Source organism: Lepisosteus oculatus, chromosome 3 (assembly GCF_040954835.1).
Source record: "Lepisosteus oculatus isolate fLepOcu1 chromosome 3, fLepOcu1.hap2, whole genome shotgun sequence".
Taxonomy (NCBI): Eukaryota; Metazoa; Chordata; class Actinopteri; order Semionotiformes; family Lepisosteidae; genus Lepisosteus; species Lepisosteus oculatus.
In genome coordinates, this window is record NC_090698.1 from 70,579,562 (window position 1) to 70,596,518 (window position 16,957).

Consider the following 16,957-nt stretch of genomic DNA (forward strand, 5'->3'; position numbering starts at 1 on the left):
AGCCAGGTATTTTTTGCTTTAGTATTGATGCATATCATACAGTATATTCTACTGTTGGCTACATCTGGATAAAACTGCTGTTTCTGTGTTTATATACTGTATGTGCATATACAGTAGTTGCTTGTTCTGAATAAAATGACTTTTTTTACTTTTATTTGGTAAATAAAGTTTTCAAAGAATACAGTGGGAGTCATATACAGTATAATACAGTTTAAACTGTGTATTTATTGGTAGCATGATCATATTCCTCAAAAGCAATTAAACACATCACACATACTGTATATATATATAATACTGGTTAGTTGAGACAGAGCTATGGGTTGTGTTCTTCAGTGTCAGGATTATGGGTGCATGCTTTGACAGGCACAGCACATTGTTTTGTTGCACCAAAGACAGTTTTGTTTTGGGATCGAACAGGTCAGTGGACCCCCAGAAACTTCCTCTCTGAGTTGAGGAGGTATTAGTCACAGGATATCCCTTCAGTGGAAGGTGTAATCTGTTTGTCAACTAGCCGCTGAAGGCTTTGATACAGCGGTCTGTTTTCCATCTTTAAAACCTGGTATGGGGGCGAACTGAGCTTGGAGCTGACCGTAAAGAGTGAAATACAGCACTCGGAGGATTAATGAGAACAGTTTTGTGTAATTTGGACCTGTTTTCATGTGTATCAGTATTTCCAGAAAACAAACAGCCCTTTAAAATTTAAAATGAAACATGCACCTGGTGTGGCTCTCAGAGTGTAGCCTAGAGGATCTTCAAAGGGTCATTCTTTGGATGATAAAGGTGAAGTATATTTTTCTCCTGAGCACCTCCAGCAAAATCCTCTTTTTTCACATGTACTTGTATTATTTACATTGGAGAGTTAGAATACAATTGAAGTCTTGCATTCCACTCTTATTCCTCATCTATGTTTGTCATGTCTTAAGGCAATGACTTTTCACACATAGCTGTTGCATGAAACAATTCAGAGAAAACAGTACTGGGGAAAAAGCTCTTTTACATCCAAAATACTACAATAGGATGATTATTTCTAATATTTCTATCAGCTACAAATCACCATGTGAGTATTTTGCAGTTGCTAGAAAGCTATAATTGCTTCTATCATCCATTACCTGACAGCTGCTTATTCCTGTTAAAGGTCACTGATAGCAGTTGAGTATATCATAAAGGAATATGTGATATTAGCAGTTCTTTAATATTTGCCTTTGTATGTATTGTTAAGAGATATCTGAAAACATATTTCAATGTCCATGATTCTGTAGTATAGTTCAGATTCTGAGACATACAGTAATTATGGGTTTTGACTAATATTGGTCTATAAACTTGTCCTAAAATGTATTAATGTTGTAGATCAGAGTTCCTTTTATAGAGCAACTAAATAGTAGGTACCCAGAACATGATCTACTTTTTAATTAAATAACTAGTTTATACTGTATATTACAAAACTACTGTATATGAGTTCAATTTCAAATATCCTTAATTATGAAGCTCACAATTAAGGATTACAAACTTTATAATCTGAATCAATATAGAAAAGGATAGCATAGTAAAAAAAATAAGATTAATTTGATTATTGATTTGTCAAAGAGTATTTGCTGGAACAGTAGTCTGACATTTTTTTTTGTACATTTTTTTTTCAACCAATATTTTATCAAAAACTGTAGAAACGCTACAGAAACCGGGGACACACAGAACACTTTTCAAATAAAAAACTGGATTTGAATGATGACTCGGATATGTATCTGATTCAAGGAAGGTACTACCCTGAATCCTTTGCAGCCCAGCTTAAGTATTCTACAACGGTAAGTGATTCTGAATTCTGTCTGTCTTTTTTCACATTGGCACAATATTTCTTTTGTCCAGTATGAAGTGCATAGAAAGCAGACTTGCAAATACTGTATTAATATTTACTACCAATTCTACCTTAGGAGAACAGTTTATTATTTATTCTTTCACAAAACACATCAGAAAATAACTAACTAACCATACTGATATCAAGCTCCCCCTGTTGAAGCCTTTAAATATATTGGCATAAAAGTGTATTAGTGTTAACAGCCAGAGAACCTTTGAAAATAAGCCTCCTGTTGTCTTGGGGAGGCGTGACAGGAAAAGAACTACACTCGTGGTCAGTGAATATTCTGATGCTGAAATTTGAACAGAAAGAACAGGACACAGCAATTTTTTAAAGAAAATAAACTTTATTACAACAATGTACACATGTAAACAAAGAATAGGATTCTAAAATTGCAAGACTTAACCACCACCCACGTACAAAAAACCCCACAAGGTGATTGTCCATTCTCAATCTTTCCACTTTGCAAGTGGTCGTAAAAATGTCCCTTCAAGACCTACCACCTGCTGTAGACTCTTTAAGCTGTCCGGGCTATGAAACCGCCTCAGGTACTGAAAGGAAAAGATTATATCTTTCCCCCCAGTCCTGTACAGGGTCCACAGGCACTTCTAGTGCCCCTAGAAAGTGAAGCATATTCTGTACTTTGATAAAATGCACTTCATGTGTGGGCATGCACTTAGAACTAAGAGCAGGGGGTGGTTCAGTGTGGTGGAGGCGTGGGACAACCTGCCAGCCGTGGGGTTGAAGCCAGTGCACTGATTTCTGTGAAGAAACGGCCGAATGAGATCCTTGGATCAATTAACTCAAATGGGCTGGGATGGGCTGAAATGCCTCCGTTGGTCAGTAACCATTCTTATGTTCTTAGATTTTGAAATACTGCAATCAAACCCCCTTTCCCCCTATGGGATAACCTTGAGCTGAGGTTGTTGAGTTGCATGTTCTGTGTTTTCCACTGCTTTCCAGCAGTTTTCAAGAGGATTGAGAACTGGGGGCTGTCCTGACTGGGGAAGCTGTCTCGAGTGCCTCATTCATTCTCATTCTATCATTCAGTGCACTCGTTTGATTGGCACGTCCTAATATTTTGGCCAGTGAGTGCAGATGCTTGATCATTACCGTAGCAATCATTCTTACAGTTGTGATGAGATTTTTAGACCTTATTTTGTCAGCATTGTCTTTTAATTTAGTAGCTTTAAATGTAAGGGAAAAAACTAGAAGTAATCGGGCAAACCTGTGAGAGACACCAGCTCTTAATTTGATCCGTCTGCACCGCTGCCTACAGAATATTGCTTTCTTCAACTTAGCTGTTGAATAAGACTTTACATAAAAACCACTGGTTGGCTGGATTAATTTCTTGTAGAAGCTGGACGCACATGTGAGAAGCTGAAACAACTAACGCAGCTATTGTTCAATAGATCCTTTATGGAGCCTTTATGGAGCCTTAATGTAGAGCTACTGTACTAGCAGGGTTTCACAGAGGAGACCTAGACAGTAAGCTGTCCAATCATTCCAGGCCCTTCTGCCATAGACAAAAATAGAATGAAAAGACATAAAGGCCAATAAAGAGCAAAAGTCTTTATACAGTAGGCTGAATCTGTGTTTTAAAGCACAGATGCACTCTAATTGCAGAGAATTCAGTTTGTGATTCAGCGGAAACTAGGAAATTGCTGTTGGATTTCATCATCACCAAAGTTTATGAATATGTGACCCTAAACAAAATGAATGACCACCAGAAATATGCTGAAATATTAGCTTGTTTTAGACTAAACAAACAATTACAGAGGAATAGCTTGAAGGAGTAATAACATACCCACTGGAAAGATGGATCTTTTCTAGTCTTGACCTTTTGGTGTTTTGTACTGATTTCTATTAGGGAAATTTGGATTTTCATGTGTGTTTGATCCTTATGGGAAAGGTAGGGAAATAGAGAGAGTAGGAAAGAAATCAGACAATTGTATTTTTTCACACAGTTAACATGCAGAAGAGGATCCACTGTCTTGCAATTTCCTCCTTTTGGGGTCGTGCTAACATTAGCTGCATCGTGCCTGAAGACCCGAAAGAGTCATGAATTAGATCATTTCAGCACAGTTACGTCTCCAGCTGATTACTGCCCTGGGTGAAGGAAACAGAAGCTCCAAGTAGCCAAACAGCAGTTAGAGCCTAATAAATGGGCTGTATTTGGGCTAATCTCAAATTGGTTCAAATTAATTGGTCTCGACCACACTTCATTTTGTCATTGAGTTCCTGTGATGGATCTCCCGTGAAGAAGCATTGTTCGGCCTCCATGGGATTAAACCCCAAACTGCCGGAGAACACGAAGGTCTAGATGACCCTTTTTGTGTGGGTTTTTACGACACAGTGAACTGCTCGTACATTCTTTTCTTTTCCTGATTGTAAAGGGCTGTGTTCGCTCTCCCCTGCACTGTATTTGGGTTTTATTGGGCCAACGGGTCTGTGCGGGATAACTCTGACCCCCATGTCAGGCTTTTCTCACCGGCTCGCGTCCAAACCCCTGTCCGAACAAGATGAGGGGGGTATTGCTTTCTGGGTGAGTAAACGAGTGCAGGCCTCTTACAAAGACAGTGGGGCACACATTGCAGGGCCAAGCTGGGTTTTTTTAAGAACAGCACTCTGTCTGGGTTTAAGGACAGCACACTTTATCTGGTTCCAGTCTGCAGCTGAAACTCTGCCAAAAACCCCTACAATTCACTGTTAACAAGATTGAGTGCTGGCCTTTTTTTCTTGCCGCCTGTATTTCCAGGAAAATAGGGGATTTGTAAAAGCAAATAAGCTTATGTAGGCGTCAGGATGTAATCTACAGCTAATTCAAACAAACTGATCTAATCAATGATTTAGCTCTTTGCTCATTTTTGCGTTTCATTTTGTATTCATTGTACTTAAATTAAAAACCTACAGTGTTATGATGGGTGATTTAACAATTCAATGTAAATATTCTTCAAAAGTCCAGTCCGGACACTAAAATTTCTAACTGCTACAGTGCTGTCTGCACAAATACTGTCTATATATAAAGAACATATAGTGAACCCATTCTGTATATAACAGTTGACAACCCACAGCACCAGTTTCTTCATGTTGAGGTATTGGTTTGTACTCAATTAATTAAAATAATATTGTAACGAATACGCCCCTGTGTGTAACAGGGATGTTCGCCACCCAGGCTGAGGAAGCTCTCCTTTAGCTCAGCCGGCAAGACCCGGGTTTGGACCCATGTGGTGAGCCCCATTCTGAATTTGTGTCAGAATTTAAGGAGAGTCACATTATAACTTAACCATCTGCCATTTAAACCACATTGTAACATGTCAGATAGCAATGAATGATACAGCACTAATCGTAGCTCACGTTTCCCCCTGTACTACCTGTTCATAGAGAATGCTGGGAATGGGCTACAGTTCATGCAAAAATGCACCCTCATAATTGTTTTTTGTGACCTTCAATTAATTATTTAAATAGCTGTGGGAATAGTTTTAAGTGGGAAATAGTTTTAGGGAATTGTTATGTTATGCAGCCCTCCCTCACAATGCCAACCTGTACTTACCTTCTTTCTCCATGTAAGTGGCTGCCTGAATACTCACAGAAGCTTTTTCCCTGCTCCTTAACCTGTATCACATTTTCTGACATACGAACCATTTTAAATGGTAGCTGTACTTGTCTGGGTTTCAATATAAAAAACAACCTAATTTGGCTCAGGTCTCATTATGATCTTTGCATCTTCAATATGCCTTGTACAATTTTTGCGAGAACAGTCTGAGGAAGCTTTTATGGAATTAGTAGCTTGTTAATTGCAAGATGGCATTAACCGAGTTTTCAGCCCAAATGCTGTATCAGTACCAATGAAGGAAGAGAAGAAAATGATTTTCTAACAGTCTGAATCTGACAGCTTGACAGTGTGGTTTTGCAGGACAATTTCTCCGGTTACTGGATCCGTGTGTTTTAACACAAGCTATGCTGCTGTGAAGCAAACGATTTATTATGGATGACATATTTAGTGTTATGCTGTGCAGGATCCGAGGAATAAGGCCACATCAGAACTTAAGCCAGAACATAAATGTCAGGTTCCCTCTATTTGATTAGAGAAAGGCAGACACAGCAGGGAAAATGACACAGTTCTGCAGTTCTCTTAGCCTGCATGGGTAGTCAGGTTCCAGACGCCAATGAAGGCCCCGTGCCATCTTGTCGATCAATCTTTAATTTATGCTGCCTAGCCCCCTGCATTCCAGAGACCCTTGTTCATTGCCTGGTGGGTGCCCACTACTCTGTCTCTTGCACATATATGGATGTATCGTGTTTGCAGAACAATATCCAACACGGGTTTCACCACTTACATCCAACAACACGCCGAGAGCAAAGGAACATCATAACCTGGTATTATTCCTCTCCCTTTTGGCTGCCTTCAGGCTCACAGCCATCACAGTACCTGCAGGTTACGTACCTGCATCCCAGATCCCAAAACAATTACCTGCAACGGGTGCACTGCCAATAAATGGGATGAGTGTGCATTTAGATTTTCAGGACGTGCTTTTCTCCCATGATCAGCGACTGCTGCAGAAAACAAGGAACGAATTGTGGATGAACGAAAGAGCAGGAAACCCCCATCCTACAGTTTTAAACTGTTTCCTCCTTGTTCTAAGTGATATTGGAAGGGAGAGACAACAGTATTCGGGAGTAATTCAAAAATTCCTCTGAAGCAGCCGGCACCTAACCTTATGAACTGCCACGGTTCGGGGGCAGACCTCACGGAGGCCAGTTCTGTACCCTCATTCTGCCCTGGGAAAGCAGTACACGTCTGGTGGCCTAGCCTCAGGAAAGGGGGTTAGAAGTGGGTGATGCTTCACAGCAGGCGTCATACCCGGAGAGGGAAAGAAGGGGCCCTGGCTCTCCCAGCGGGAATAAGGAGCTAGATAGCAAGGAGGACAACACTGACACCAAGGAGTGGCCTCTGAGGCGCCAGTCTTCCTTTGACCTGCGTGCGGAACAGCAGTGACCTCCAGACCTTGCTGGGGAGAGTCACAGTCGATGGGCGGGCCAGGTGTGAGACAGGCACCCTGGGGCTGGGTGGTGTACCGTTCATGGGCTGGACCTATGCCCAGCATGGAGTGATGGGTTTTCTTCCAGGAAACGGAGAGTGCCGAGCCCTGGTGGTGAGAGTGAGCCACAGGTAGAGGAGCAGGAGGGTTGTGTTGTGGTACTCTTCAGTCTAACAGCCGAGAGCCTGGAACCGTCTGCTGTTTTATTGCAGATGGAAACCCCAGCTCTGGTTTTAGCTCAGGCACATCCAATAGCCAAACATTTAGTACCGCTTCTTCCAGGGCGAGAAGATCCGCCCTGGGCAATGCCTCTACCAGAAGCCAGATGCACCATGAAGTGAAGGGGAAAGGCAAAGGCAGCCATTGACAATGACAAATACAGATTTACAGTACACAGATAATGCACACAGAAAGAAAATGCACTGCAGCTCTTTTACAGCCGTAACACATCTGTAATTCCATGTCCTTGAGTTCTGCTGCCAGATCCTCAAGAGTCAGGCTTAGGACAAGTCAATATGTCCTCAGTAGCTGAATTACCCTTTTCTGTGGTGAAGCAATCTGGCCAGGACACCACCAGCTATGTACTCTAATATCACTGAAAGATCAAGGGTACTGGAACAAGTCAGGATAAAGTACAGGAAAAGAGCAAGGTCACCAAACTTTCAGCATTCACTAATAAAACAGAAGCACAGAAGACACTGTTCTTATACAGAGCTCCACACAAGCACAGTATCATTCTGGAATTATTATGAGCAATACTGATGTATAAAAAAAGAAATCTTAAGAAAAAAACTAAGTTTTCACCTTTAATGATTTTTGAGGGATTCTTTTGCAGATTAATATGCATTAAAAAGGTATGTAATTCCTGATGTAGCCTGTGCAGTTAATTAATAAAAAGTCAAAGGAATCCTAGAATATTCAAAGTAAAGACTTCAACATTGCTTTTTACACGCATATTAGACACAGTCCAGTAAAAGATGAGCAGGCATTTAGCTCTCATAAAGAGTTAATTATTCATTTTGAATGAGGGCCGAGTTGTAAAGAAAGCTAGATGAGATCCAAAAGGTTTTCCTCTGCAGTGAGCCAAGATGACATACACTGCACAGAACTACCGAGCCCCTGCAAGGAACTGCAAAATTTAGCAAAACCCATACTGATCTTAACCTTTCCATGGAAACCAAAGTTGTTCATTCTGTTAGGTTTGAAATAATGAACAGGACAGGCTAGGCATATCATTGTTTCGGTCAGGAAAACCAATCGAGAATATATCTCTCCTTTGTAAGATATCACGTACATCGCATACGTCGATACATCGTTAATTGATAAAAGTTCTCAACTCTCGCTTCCTCAACCTCCCACACAGCAAGCAGAGATGTTTTGGGTCCTTTCACTTCAGCGGGTAAAACCCAGAGGAGGATGAAAACGTATGTTTGTTGCCAGTTCCTGTCAGGATTCGGGTCACATGGAAAGGTCAAACGAAATAGTGCTCTTTCAGCTTGGAGCAAAAGGCTGACTGTGTCTGCTTGATTTCTTCCAGGGAGGCACTCTGACCTGAGCTGCATGCCAGCAGATGGCTCCAGAGCCCAGGGTTGCAGATGGGACCAGGGAGTCTTCAAGGAAACCACTGCCCTGGCAAAAGCTTTGGTGTTGTGACGCGACAAAGCCGGTAAGTAAGCACAGCCCTATGCGGTGCGAGTCAGGAATCTTGAAGCGAACAGATCCGTAGGGAAGGTCGGAAAGACAATAATCGGAGAGTAAGGGCTGAAAGTCAAGAAGCTGGGAGAGTTTCCCAGGAGCAAGCAATGAGCTCGCTAGAGTGAGTGACTCCAGTACCAAGCATCAGGAAGTGGGAAGTGAGGGTTTAAATAGTAAAGGGAACAGGTGCGAGGGATTAATTAGGTGATTAGGTTAATTAGCTGCTGTGCGTGGTCATAACAGGTGTAACATTTAGAGAACGTAAATGTTAGTTGCAGCACAGAGCAGAAGATTGGAAATAAAAGGTGTCTGTAGATGAACGTCCATCGCCAACACCCATCCTTCTGATTGCTGCATGAATGTGACCGCGAATTCAGAAACTGACATTTGAATTCAATAAGAAGTCAGCGTGAATTCCAGACATAAAAAACAGGCTGAGCTCACTGCACAGCCCTGTTCTTGGTGCAGATGTGATAGATATGTGTTGGGGTTTTTTTTTCCAGGGCAAACTCAAATTGATGTTTTGTGCACTGACAGTATTTAACAAGCAAACACAGCATGGATAAAGACAACCGCTATTTGAAAAACAACATCTGAGACTGGGAGAGCCTAGGAAAATCACCAAAATTTCACTTATTTTTGTGCATTTGCTTTTAGTCTTCAATTATTTAACAATGATGATCTCTAGGTAGTTTTTTTTTACCTAAGCCAGTGATATTCACTCCTGGTGATGGTGGGCCACTGACTCACAGACTAGGTTCTATGGGTGACTTATAATTGCCAGTGAGCACAGACCTTAAAACAGTGGTGAAAAGACCAGTTAAGAGATCAATGACTCAAATCAAGACACTAGGTCACAAGAGTCTAGGTTGGAATAAAAATGAGAAGAAACAGCAGCCCTCAAGGACTGAACATCTTTGTTAAACGTGATACCTTGACCATAGCTTCCAGCTGAGGTGCTAGAAACTGTTTGGTATACATGCATTGTGGCCTTATACAGTACCTGCATGTGTCTTTAATGTGTTCTGCACTAGTAAATCAGTTTACTCTCCCTTGTATTTTTGGTCTGAGAGAAAGAGGATAATTATAATTAACAGTTCTTTAATGGGTTCTGTAATTGAACAGAACAAAGAATTGATTTAAGTTTAATTATGTATCCAAGCTAAGCCACTATTGTTAGTGAGTCATGTGGTAAATCAAATCCAGACTGGTAAAACTGGGTCAAACCAGTGGCAGAAACAATGCAAGTGGTGATCCTGGGCCAAGCAAAAGAGCAACCTGACCCACGAGTTTGAAAAGACTTTCAAAATCTTTTTGGGAACCATTTCACTGTTTGGACTGAAACTTGACAGATTTCATCACCTTAGCCTGTTTCAGACTTGCAGCTCACAGATTAGTGCCAAAATATTTGTGTCCATGTCCATGTCCAATTAGTTTCTTGTCAATCAATACATGATCTGTAGGAACAAAACGTGCTCCAGTTCAAAGCCTATTAATTCATTTAACTCCAATAAGGCTAGGCTCAATTCTACCATACAGTTAAAATACTATGGGTATTTTGTTATCCCAAGGAATAGTGCTACTCAAATAATCAAGAAAGCTATTGACACAAAATTTAGACTGTTACGCTTTCAATGTGCACTAATATAAATAATCAGTAATATAATGTGTTTTCCCATTGTCTTAGCAAGGGCACTTGTGCTATTGTACCACAATGCCATGAATGTGCTTGCTGATGAAATGGTATAGAAATGTAGTATTGTACATCCAGGAGCTGGTTACCAACCTGTTTTACAGAAGAACATAAGAAACGTTACAAACCACAGGAGACAGTTTCAACAGTCTGTCTTGTTTGGTTGAAGGTAACCAATTAATCAGTGGATCTCTACTGAGTGCTTCTTGAAAGAAGCCTGCAAACATAAGTTTGGCAGTTTAAGCTTTCAGGCAAAGGCATTATCTAAATAAATAATATTATAAATGTCAGTCCTGTTATAAATGACATACGCGCCAGGCTTTCTGCATGAACAGGAACGGCAGCCTCAGTCATGTTTCCCTAACAGGACAGCTGGTGTGGCTGTTATGCTGTACCTAGCCAGCACTGCTTGACCATTTCAAGACCAGCTTTCCAGGTCAAAACCAGTCAGTACACCACATTTCATGCAGAGACAATGTAGTGCAAACAATTCAGCACATAATACTGACATATTCTCTTTTTAGCTGCTTTTCCTGTCTTTAGCTTTAAAGTACTGGTGGTTTAGTGCATTCCCCTGTTCATAAGGCATTAGAAGAAAAATGCCATCATGCAAACTATATCTCAGCTTAGATACAATTATAATGAATTACATTGCTGAACAGATCACATCTTAATCTGATATATTATATTGAGTATGAAATGAAAATATTTTCAGAATAGAACATTATTTATGATGGAGATAAAGACCATTGTGTAATTGTGTTTTTTCAGACTGATGGACTGTAATACATCCAACTACTGTAAATGGTCCAAGTACCTTTTTTTCTTACTGACATGTTAAAGTGTGACATTTTTTTTCATTTTTTTCATTGAAATAAATGACTATTGCCTGATTCTGATATGCCAGTGCTCAGGAAATAAAGCGCTAACATGAACCCAGAAATGAGTGTTGGACGTAGAGAGAGAGGAAAAGAATAGATCATCTGTAGACTTCCAAGACTGCTCTTGTGCTCTCATTCTATATTCCTGTACAAGTTACTTGGCTAAAATATAGCCTACCACAGTAATTTCATGGTAAATGAGTTTCATACTCTTTTGTGACCATAAGAGAAACACATATCTAATTCTCACAGGAAAGAATCCATGTCCATTATTAAAAAAAACTAGAGTAAATGTGTACAGAATTGTGCCATTTTTTCATGCATTTGATTAAAACCAGGAAATGCACAAAGAAAATGTTCGATGGTTAAAATTCAAAGCTGGGGGTTTAGTGATTGCTCAGATGTGGGCTCTGACTCACCAGAGTATATATCAACACATAAATTGCTGGCTAATTTTAATATTTTCCCGTATAGAAAGCATAATTATGGCTTACAATTACCGTAAGATTTAACTGTGGTACTGTAGGTTGGCGTAGGACAGCAAAAAGAGTGAAAAGGTTTGATACTATCATTAAGGCATAAAAATAGCAAATCAATGAGAAAGATTGAATTTCAACTCAATAGCTAACCACAATTAAAAATTAAATTTTTAAATCTGCAAGCCAAAACGAAGACACTTTTACAGAAATTGTCTTTTTGATTGGGTTTGATCTTTTTGGTCCTGTTCTTTTTTAAAAGTTGCTAAAATTCGCAACTTTTTATTGAACATCTGGGAAGTGAAACTACATCAGATATTATAGAAAAGAGAGATGATGTTTTGGTTACCTGAAAAAGAAAGCTCAAGAGCTGAAACTTTTTCCTTCTATTCTTCAGCGTGGAATAAGCCTTTACTTATTCCTTTGTCACTAACTGGAACCTTATCAGCTGAATGGATTGACGTTTGTATTACTATCTCTGATGGTTTAGGTGGCCAACAAGACTCACAATGACATTATTACACAGGCTATAAAGCTACTTAATGAGGCTGAGTGAGGCTACATGCCAGGCTATCCCAACTAAAAATGTAGAGTAACTGGGTTGACCAAGGTGCTGCTATAAAGTTATCCTCCAGCGACATATGAAGTGAGTCCCTTTTGTGTCCTTTGAGCAACAGATTAGCATAGTTAATACAGATGGGCACTTTATAAATATAAGGTATTGTTTGCATTTAAACACCATGTAGCAATACTCACACATTCATTTATTTATCAGACATGTGGTCGATTGCTGATCTGTTGGTTCCTTAGTATTCTCTACTGTATGTCTACGAGCCTGATGAACAGTGTAGGATTTGAGCTATCCAGCAGGTACAAAGTTTGCTTGAATTTCCATCTGAATTTCTTTACTGCAGATTGTTTGCACATTGATGTTTACGTGATATATTTGATTTCTTCATGCAAACTGCAAACCTTTGCAACAACTTTAATTTTGAAAGCATGTCTTTTGTTGTAATAAGAACAGCTTAGTACCAATGGGTTTGTGTGAAATCTAACTGCAAGGAGCAACACTCAAAAAGGAGGAAGGTTGTTAATGTTGGTTACTTGTTTGGTATCATGCAAGGTGATTCACATATACTGCACTTAACTGTTGTGAATTTAGTTTTTTGTTTCACTGTATGTTTTTTTTACTTAGTAATAATTTTACCTGAGAAAGTTTTTTTCCAACAATCTTTATTTGCAGTCAAGGTTTATTACAATGCATTTGCATTCTCTAGACTCCATGTCAATTTGGGCTCATATTTCTCCTTTACCCTCGTGTTTCACGCTGGCTACAGCCAGAGAGGAGGCACTTTCCAGGCAATGCAGAAATGTTATAAATGCAGCACAGTTCAATTCTGACTGGCACGAAATAGTGCAATACAGTAGTAAATCTGCAAAAAAAGAACACTAATATTGTGTTAACAAAGGAAACAAGACTGTATGCAACATTAAAAAATGTTAGAATATCTGTTACGTGACATTACTCATGAAGGTAGTAACTACTAAAAAATGAAAGTTAATTTTCAGTTGGAATGTTCACATTAACTAGAGATACACCTACTATAGTATAGTACAATACAGATGGTGCATTATTTATTCTTTACTAATGTTCGAACAGTGGTTTAGAAGCAACGGAAAAATGGTATTGAATGATGAGCACTGAGAAAACCTCTGCACTAATCTCTTCGCATTTAAGCACCACCAGGATTTGGAAAAATTATAGGAAATCTTGAGTATCAAGTAAAGCAGTAAAGTCAAAACTGTGTCCATTCAAATCAGAGGGGCAGTCACTGATGGAGATAAATTTGGCTTTTCTGAAGAATAGAAAGAAAACAACTGGACCTAAGGGAACAACCACTTGGCTGATCTTTTTGTAACAAATATGTAATGAAAATAAGAATAAAAAAAGCTTTGGCAAAGTCTGAATGGGGTCTACGACGTCCAAGCATATCCCAAAATTCAACTCTGGTTACTTATGGTAAGTAGGGTATTTCACAGAGAATGGGGATACTTTAGAAATACAGATCAACTTTCTGGCCCATTGTGCCCAGCTAATGTGGACTCTTTCCAGAACTAACCAGCACCTACTGTATAAGGAGAAAGTCATGAGAGACAGATAAGCTGTGAGAAGCAGGAGGTGTGTCCCCTGCTGTTTGAGCAATAGGCCTGTTTCAAGGCTTTAGCCTTGTTTGTCTTTGTCAGAGTTACAAATGAATCAACATGTAGATCAATGACTGAGTCACTGTGTGCCCCTTCATTGGTTTCTAAGTCTTTCTTCAGGTTTATAACAGCTATTAAAACTCATATATACAATATCTGTTTTGTGTCACTAATTCCCATGGATGGATGGTGCAAAATGTTCCAGTCCTGCTTTTAGAAAGAAGGCAGTGTTTCCCCGCAGTCACAGCTGTGTGACTTTACAGTGTATGCACTGCTTGGCCACTCCTTCTATTCCTAACAAAGAGGAAGATATCTTGTCGAAAAATGATGTCAGGACATTCTTTTGGTAAACCCCGAATTTTAGCTGTAATCTCTGCCAATGCTTTGTTGCTAATTTCGAATCTAATTGGACAACATGGACTCCCTAAACCACTGCTGATAGGTGTTAGTGAATTTTCATCCCAGTCTCTTCAGACCCAAGAGACTTTTGAAAACCACAAATAAAGACATTGGCCCGAACAAAAATTCCGCCCCTAGTTGCAAATCCCGTGAAACCAAAAGAAAATGTTTTCCCCAGTTGGCAAGAGCCATTTCAGCTTCTTCAGTGAAAAAAAAAGCTAATTAAATAAAGCTGGTCAAAATTAAATATCCTTGAACATCCTGACCTGTTTCATCTGTTTCTTTAAATCCTTAAAAACACTCATTGCCTGCCAGTGCCTCAGAAGTAAGATCATCTAGAGACATTTACATGATTGAGGCAACTGGATTTAAAACTTTCACGCCAGATAGATACATATTCTAGATAAGAACAGCAGTGGACCATAATATACTTGTAGTAGATGTCAGGACCAAAAAGCACAAGTACTTCAGAAAGGGTTTAGGTTTGTGTGCTAGTAGCCAGTTTAGATAGTAAGATTTATTTCAGAAGGAATTCCAGGGAAGACATCTGAGCATCTTATTACACCTTCTGTGGGGAGTTTATATGGTCTCCTGTGTTCTGGTGAGTTGTCTGCAGGTTTCCTGATCTCCTCACCCATTCCAAAGACAATCTGGCTATGTTAATTGATATGTCTGGATTCTATATGCTTCATTGCGCTACAATTAAATGGCAGCCTGTCAAGCCAGCTACAGTGCCTCTTGGGAAGGCTTATGAATTCCCATTTCTTGCCATGATACTCTTGATTCATCAAAACCAGTCTTTTCTTAAATAAACAAAAAGGCTTTATATTTACTAGTTCAATGTTTTTCGAGATGCCCTGATGGACCATTTCTAAACATTTGAAGCACCATTCAATCACTTCAATCACTTCAATCAGGAAGAGAGCCTACAAATTGAAAATATTCAAGACCACGGTGAACAGACATCCTGCCAGGATCTCCCCTGGAGAAGCCTGGAAAATCATCCAGGAAGTCACAGACAACACCAGAGTAACATTCAAGGATCTGCAGACCTCTCCCATTGCAGCCAATGTCAGTGTTCATGCTTAAGCCACGAGGAGAAGTCTGGCTTTCGTGTGCGGAAAGGCTGGAAGAAACCAATGCTTTCTAAAAAGAACAGAGCTGCAGCAGTTCTGTAAGGAAGAAAGGGACAAAGTCAGTGCAAGACACTGATAACCAGTTATAGCAAACATTTAGTGGAGCCCATTGCTGCTTAAGGATGTGCCACCAGTTACTGAATTTAAGGGTTAATGTATTTATTCACATGGGGATATTTACAGGACACTCAAGAGTTCAAATAAACTAGGACTGCTAGTTTGTTTGGGCCTAACCCTGGGGTCTCGGGCTCAAAGGGTTGGGGGGTAACAACCTGACCAGTTATTTAAAACAACTAACTTATTCATTTTCTAAATGAGACAGACGTAAGCATGTTTACAAATGTCTTCTACAGTTGACTGCACACGACATTCACATTCACAAGATACTGTTACATGTGCATCACCTCAGAGTCTGGTCAGAGGAATAGCAATTAAACACCTAAACAAAACAAAATGAATAAATCAATTAAATAATTAAACCTACTGTATAAGTGAATGTTTGTGTAGTGGTTTGCATGGTTGCCTCACAGTGCTGGGGCCCTGGGTTCATCTCTGGACCTGGTGCTGTCTGTGTGGAGTTTGCATGTTCTACCCTATGTGCACGTGGGTTTCCTCCAGGTGCTCCAGTTTCCTCCCACAGTGCAAAGACATACTGACCACTGGTAGGTACTGGTAGGTGAATTGACCTGGGGGGGAATTGGTGTTTGTGTCTGTGTGTGCCCTGCGATGGACTGGGGTCCCGTCCAGGGTGAGTCCTGCGTTGCGCCCATCGCTTGCTGGGTTAGTCTCACGCTCCCCTGCATCCTGGAATTGGATGAAGGGGTTAGACAATGGATGGAAGGATGATTTTGTCATATTTATTTTACCGTTTGTGCAGTACTAGATTGACTAGAATGGCAGTGCTGTTTCGCTATTGTTTGTTCATATACGCCCTGTTAGAAAATGGATGGATGTAACTGAGAGAATGAGTGGACCAAAATCCAGAAGACACCAGGCCCTTCAGGAACTGAGCCTGGCCCTTCTGTAAACATCCAGGCAACAGAGCACTGTTCTTCACACACTGGTGGGCTGGACCATTACAAACAGCTTCAAGCTACATTGTGTTAATTAAATTACCAAAGGATATTTGAATTATTTCACTGTACAGTTTATGGACTTTTTAACTGGAGAGTTGTCTACAGATTTCACGTAGAGAAACAAATATACAAACATTACCAGCTACAGTACCTCTCATTATCATTGAAGGACTGGGGCAGGCGAAGCTTAATTAGTTAATTATCAGGAGGTATTGTCTCCATTGAGCTGTCTGGTTGATTGATTAACCAGTACCATAGTGCAGCCAAAGGCTTCTGGCAGTCAGTCAATCAAGCTACTGTGGAGGGACCTTCTCCCAGGATTCACAAGGCTGATTCTGGAGCTTCTTAACAGTTCGGACTGGACTCTTGAGGAGTGATGGCGAGTATTTTCAACGAAAATCATTAGCTGTGTACCTTCACCCTGATCTTTGTATTACAATTCAATTGTAAAAGTTAATGTGCTTCCTTTGTTTCAGTATTTAAATGCCCACATGCCAGCATTGATTAC